Here is a 6,322-nt window from a genome sequence, read left to right on the forward strand (position 1 = left end):
AAAACTCGGATCAGGGAGGACGCAAATTGAATGAGCTAGCACCACGTTGGTAAGATAATACCAAGGTGGTGGTCCTAAGCAAGTCATTTTCTGCCCAAGTCGTACTGAGTTTCAGCACCTCATTGCTTTCGACGCAGACGTTCGATTGAGGTCAAAATTGGCGAACGCTTTCCGAGCTAACTGAAGTCCAACTTGTGTCCAGGAAAATGCATTCGGTTCATCGGGGTAAAAGTTACGTTTCCCCCACCCTACCGTCTCAGTCCAGTGATGACGTCGTCCTGGGCGAAACCAACCATCATACCGTTCTTTAAGACATTTCCGTAACCCCTTCTCCACGTCTCCTCACATATAGACGATTACTATGAGTTTATATAGTCCAATGCTTTTTTCACATCGATTTGAAAATACTTCCATGGCATTTAGGCCCATTCAATGAAAAATTGAAGGGAATAATTACGGAGTTGTCGCGCCATATCTATTTTTGACCGGGGTGGGAATTTGAGAGATCCCTTAAAACCTTAAAACAGGTGCGTGTATGTGTATCCAATCATGTAGCTGTGTACGTACGTGTGTATGTGTACAATATGGACAGAAGCTGCCATCCCCCTAAAAGACATCGTGTACCTACCTACATGATTCGCTCTGTTCATGGTCGAATAAAGCGCGACGAGACTTGTGAAAGGGACCAAAAAACACCTCGAAATGGAGGAAAGCGTCCAGACACAAGGAGGAAAGGAGGGAGGAACTTGCATGATGACTTCCAGCGCTCTAGTACTCGTACATGATGGACATGTTGTACATACTACACTACGCTGGAAGTTATACTCGTCGTGTTCAGACGAAGCACAAAACTGAACAGGTGGACTCTTTTTAAGGCATGGCCATTCTCCGCTGATTCTATTGACTCTCGCAATCCAAGGGCAAAGATGTTTTATTTGTGACATCCTTCAGGGCCAATGGGTTGTCTCTGAGAGGCTACAGTGATTTATATTTGTCGAGACACTAAATTATACTGACGTTTCATTATAAGGCTTCCAATGGGCCTGGCTATCTCTGATGCAACAATAATGTAGGTAATTGAAACTCTCCGTCATGGCCTTCGGCAAAGTTCATATGATTGTCCATTCCATTCGGGGTATCAAATAAACTGGTCAAGGGGGGTGGTTGGTGGCCAATGGTTGGCCATGATTTTGAAAACGGAAAACTATTTCCATGGGATGATATTAGTAGACGTGATCCAATTTTCCACAGGAACTCGACCGGTTGAATATGCCCAGCAGGTTCTGTATACACGTAAGTACCATCAACTGGACATCAAGAGTCCATGTGTGTCTCTCTCTGTTTTTCGACGAAGCTGACGAAGTGGCTTGCCAAAAATCGCAAAACCAGTCCAGTCCTTGAGGGTTAGTTATGGCTGGGAGACGAAGCCAAGGCCAGCAAGATCCCATCATCAATGTCTATAGAGTAGGTACTAACTACATGGACAATATATGTAGAGAATTCACTTGAACCCGGGTTCCACTCGAAAGTGCAGAAAACTCAGACATTTTAATGGGTTTTGCACCGAGACAACCGCACAAAAAATACTGTAGATGCCACAGCTAGTCAGTCAGTCAGTCAGTTAGGCAGTCAGGCAGGCTTCTCCTCGACTCGGGTCATTTCGCAATGGATGATGGACAATTGGACATTGAGGCGAAGGTGGTGGCGTGGTGATGCTTCCAATGGACTCAAACTAAAGGTAATTTCAGTACTGGTGAGCCAACAAACGGAGCACAAATATTCAACCCGCCTCAACCGCAATACGTAGAGAATGCAGAGCCAATAATGCAGACCGACACTTCGAATCCCAAAGTGGGTAAGAACGAATTTGGTGGCGTTCAGCAACGGTTAAGTACGCGTACATAATACTCTGTGGTTATGGTTAAAGTATCGGTAGGCCAAGAGAAGGGGTTGACTTCATGACCAGATGTAATGGAACACATCAAGAGGTAAGACAAGAAGTTGAGTAATGGAAGGATCACTTGGCTTATTCATCTAAATTTGATAAATCAAGTCTGTTTCCTAAATGTGCAGATTAGTTTTGAATAATGAATTAGTAACGTATTGCCCTTAAATTCTTTCTTTTCCATTTGATCAATTCTGTGAGGTCCAGGTCAGGCATTTTTTCGATGGATAAATAGCTCAAAACCATACCTGATGCGCATCATGTCGAGATAAGCCGAAGAAAGACCCACATGGACCCATTGTTTAGCCAGTAACAGCCAACTGTTTACCATAATGGCCAAATGCAAACTGTAGCCACCATTTCTTTGCAAAACCTATCTTTGACGCAAAACCATGTACTAAATAGAATGCCCCAGGAAACAGACCCATTACACCGGAAAGCATTGTCTATGAGCTCGACGATGCATTTTGACGGTGTACCTTGTTGGGGCGAGTGCGTTTATCCATCATTGAAGAAAATGGAGGTCACAAAGTTCTTCCACAGTTCCAAAGTTCTCGGTAGATTTTAGTACAACACAGCAGTTACTAGATACTCACTTGTAGGTGGGTTAACCGTCAAAGTCTAGACTCGCATGAATGGCGGCCATCAAATGGAGGCACGTTAATAGTAGAGGCAACACAAAGTCAGATGGGCAAATGGCCGAGTGTCCGAATGTCGTAAACGCGGTCTAAAGAAAGCGTCGATGCTTAATTCATGATTGCACCTCTGCTTGCCCATTCAAATTTTGTGCACGAGGATAATGCTCACGGCCGGTCATATACTGGACCCAAAGGGCACCACTATGATCTTTACAGGTGTTACCAGTACTTTCGAACTGACCTTCATCGTTTGTAATCAGTTGGATTATTTATCAGACATTGAGTTTCTCTTGATATCCTCTTACTTTCCTTAAAGTTGGTAATATGTAATAAAACGATTGTAATAGAACTCAGTAAAGGTTATCAATCGATTTAGCTCTTTCACTTTCCGTCCTAGGACTCAGAGGGATTTTGTTCAACTTTGATCATGTAAGACAAACAAGAAAACAGCCATGCTCAGCAGTAGTACAGTATACCATCCATTCATTCACTCAATGTACAATATAGGTCATCTGACCATCACGGTTATCACTCATTATTGTATTTTCTTGGATATTACGATAAGCTTTTGTCTAACGAAAGCTGGGGCGACATCTTTATTGTGGCAAGAATAGGGCAAACACAGCGGATGGACATCAACACGGATCCCGGGGGGATTCTGCCAATCTAAAACCTAGAACACTCGAACGCCAACAACAGGGCGAAATTCAATGCAGTCAATCCACCCCTGCTTCTATGTATGTACATCCCTGCCATTTTGCGCCCATGCTAAAAATCCTCAAGAGTTCGACGTCGCCAAAATCGAATAGAAGGTATCTAAATCGTTCAATCATTTCCATCTATTTTCAAAAGTTATTTGTGACATTCGCGACACAATTACTGAATTGTTGCACCGTATAAGCCGTACTTCAGCACTTTGGCCGGCATTTGTATTTAAGGAAATGACCCTTTCAATTCATGTTAGGGAAATCCATATGCTTGGATATCCAATGAGACCTTTTGGGGTCATTCCTATCCGATCAGCAGATCGATGTGGCCTATTTCAAACCTTTGAGTTGGACTTATCGAATCAAAAGCGATAGATCGAATGAGATGTTCATCTCGCGCAGTGCATCGTAGTGAACAATCTCTGATTCCGTGTAACCTGTGCGTTCGGAGAATCCTAAAGGTTCTTACACTAATAAATGGGTCAGTTTTTTTGGCCTCTCGCTCTCTGTTTCTCCGTATGTAGTACGTACATACATACAGCGGAGTGTTTGAACATACTTTACTCTCTTTACGTTCTTTACGTTGGGCTTGAGCATTTGGAGAGAGTGAGGACGCGAGCGCCGTATTCTGCTCTTTCTTGGCTTATGAAAATAAGGCAGAAATGGCGCACGGGCTTTTTTTGCTACAAAATGGCCACAAAAACGGTTTGGTAAAAGGTCGCACAGATCCCTTGAACTTGGCTTACTTATTCAGTCTTGAGAATTGGAACGGAATTGTTCAATGATTCATGCCTCAAGAGACAGATCGTCAGCGTATTTATGCCTAGCACAAGCAACACACATGTACGTACATTATGTCGTTATAGGACAACGGGTTCAATGTTCCGGATTTTCTTTCCAACCCAGATCAATGGACAGATGACTTGAACCAATTCTGAAACAACATTATGCCTGGCATGAAATCCGACATCCTGGGCTTTCTTGGATTTGAGCTGACTTTGTCGAATTCATTGCCGTTCGTTGCCGTTCATTGCTCGTCCCCTCGCCTCATGCTATGTAGCTCTGCAGCTTAAGTCGGCTTGTACGTGTAGTTAGCGGTTGTTGGTTGATATGAAGCCTGGCATTGCCAAATAATGCTAAATTCGTTGCCTTAGCCTTGCCGACTCTTCTAATTTTGTGGAATGGCGAAGAAGGCATTCCCATCCTGAAATGAATGCTTTAGGGACCGATGGATGGATGAACGGATAAGGGTACATAAGAGTTGTTGTTGTTGCTGCGTAGCTGACCAACTAACTGACGGACTGACGGACGGGCTGGCTGGCTGGCTGGTTGGATGGCTAGCTAACTCAGTGGTTAAATCTGGTCAGGAGGGGCCCTTTCCGCCATTCCATGATCAGGGTGGTTGTAAAAAATAATGGCCTGGGCGAGAATGATAATGATAAAAATATTAATCACAACCGAAATGCCAAAGAGGTTTCTACACAAGATAACGGAGTTCTTAATCAAGTACTTCTTGATTTGTTATGTTTTAATACGGAACATGAGGGCTTCATACCGACTTTGTAAACTGTGAAGGGCTCAGATCTGCAAGCTCACCGTCAAATCTGGATTTAAAATGAATTCAAGCCCAATGGCTTAAGAAAAAAAATCCATGAAAAATGGGAGAGACATTAAAAAACTCATTTGGTACGAGCTGATAGTGGGCATACCCTATTTTTGTTTGTTTATGTTCTGCTCGAAAAAAAATGATCCTTCATGATCTAAGAAGCACAAACTCGCGCAGCTTGGTAATTGAACAAATATGTAATTGGACCTCATTTTTTCCAACAGATTGTGAAAAAGAGGACAGTAAGATAAAGCACATTTTTCATTAAGCAATAACATGGTTGTTCTACACCCCAGGAACCTCGTTTACCACGCACCATAATTTTCTGTTAAAAATGATCATTTAAACAATATTTAGTCGAATTTAGTCGAAGAGAAAGACAAAGAAAGAAAGCATGAACGGCTTAGAATGTCCTATCACAATTTCTTTACAAAGCATCAATCAAGCCAAAATGTGGCAACATTTGGCCTCTTACAAGTATGATGCCAATCGAGCCTTGAGAACGAGGGAGGGGGGAGGAGGGGGATAATTTCATGCTAAATTATTGAAATATGACCTTCAAAAGAATCCAAAGCTGGCCAAGAACTGAAATGGGTTGATCTTTAGATAACTGTTTTCAACGAAACAAGAACTCCTGTCACAGAGAGCAAGTTGGGTTTGATTAGTTACAATGCATAGATTCTAACATTACCTCACCCGTATACCTCCAAACTACATGTTTATGCATCTCCAAGTGAAGGTTTCATCGCTTCTAGTTTAAAAAAATGAATACCAAGCCATAGCAAGCAAACATTAATTGTGCTTAGTATAGAGTCTTTAGGTTACAGGTTACTATAAAGTTGGGGTACGGAATCCTCAGATCTGATCTGAAAAGAGTCCCCAATCCTTAGCTTGACGTAATCAGTAATGCCACCATGGAAACACTGTCTTGCACACTTTCAACAACATGCCCCCACTTCGGTATTATTTTCTAGCTCTTCTCGACAAATTATAGGATCTCTCAAATTACCACCACACTCACCGGTAGGTCTATTTACGTAGGTACGTACGTGTTTAGTCACACGATTTAAGGTTGCAAATGTGGTTTCTAAATCGAGAGAATCGAGCTCCATTGGACACACCATGATGCATGCACCGTGGATGAGTTAGTTACCTACTCGTCAGGTACATAGAATGTAGAAAAGGAGACAAAGAACAAGGGGTAAAAAAGCCTCTTGGTGTCTCCAACGTGGTTGGAGCAATCACGATAAAAAGCCAGTCGTCTTTTAGCTTGACTCAAATTTGGCTGGTAGGCACGTACGTATTTTGAACACTTTATTCATTCGAATATCTACTTCCGGAGTCTTTATTCAAAGTATCTTTCTGATTGAATTGTAAGCATCATCTTTCATTGTAGATAGACATCATTTATTCGTAAGTAATAGTG

General features: G+C 42.3%; 1 protein-coding gene across 1 annotated transcript in view; it reads right to left on the bottom strand.

Annotated features, from left to right (window-relative positions):
- The window catches only part of LOC131887848 (NGFI-A-binding protein homolog), a 40,117-nt gene that overhangs the window by 22,668 nt on the left and 11,127 nt on the right, over window positions 1–6,322 (bottom strand). The window lies entirely within an intron of this gene.

The sequence above is a fragment of the Tigriopus californicus genome, chromosome 1 (genome assembly GCF_007210705.1).
Source record: "Tigriopus californicus strain San Diego chromosome 1, Tcal_SD_v2.1, whole genome shotgun sequence".
NCBI lineage: Eukaryota > Metazoa > Arthropoda > Copepoda > Harpacticoida > Harpacticidae > Tigriopus > Tigriopus californicus.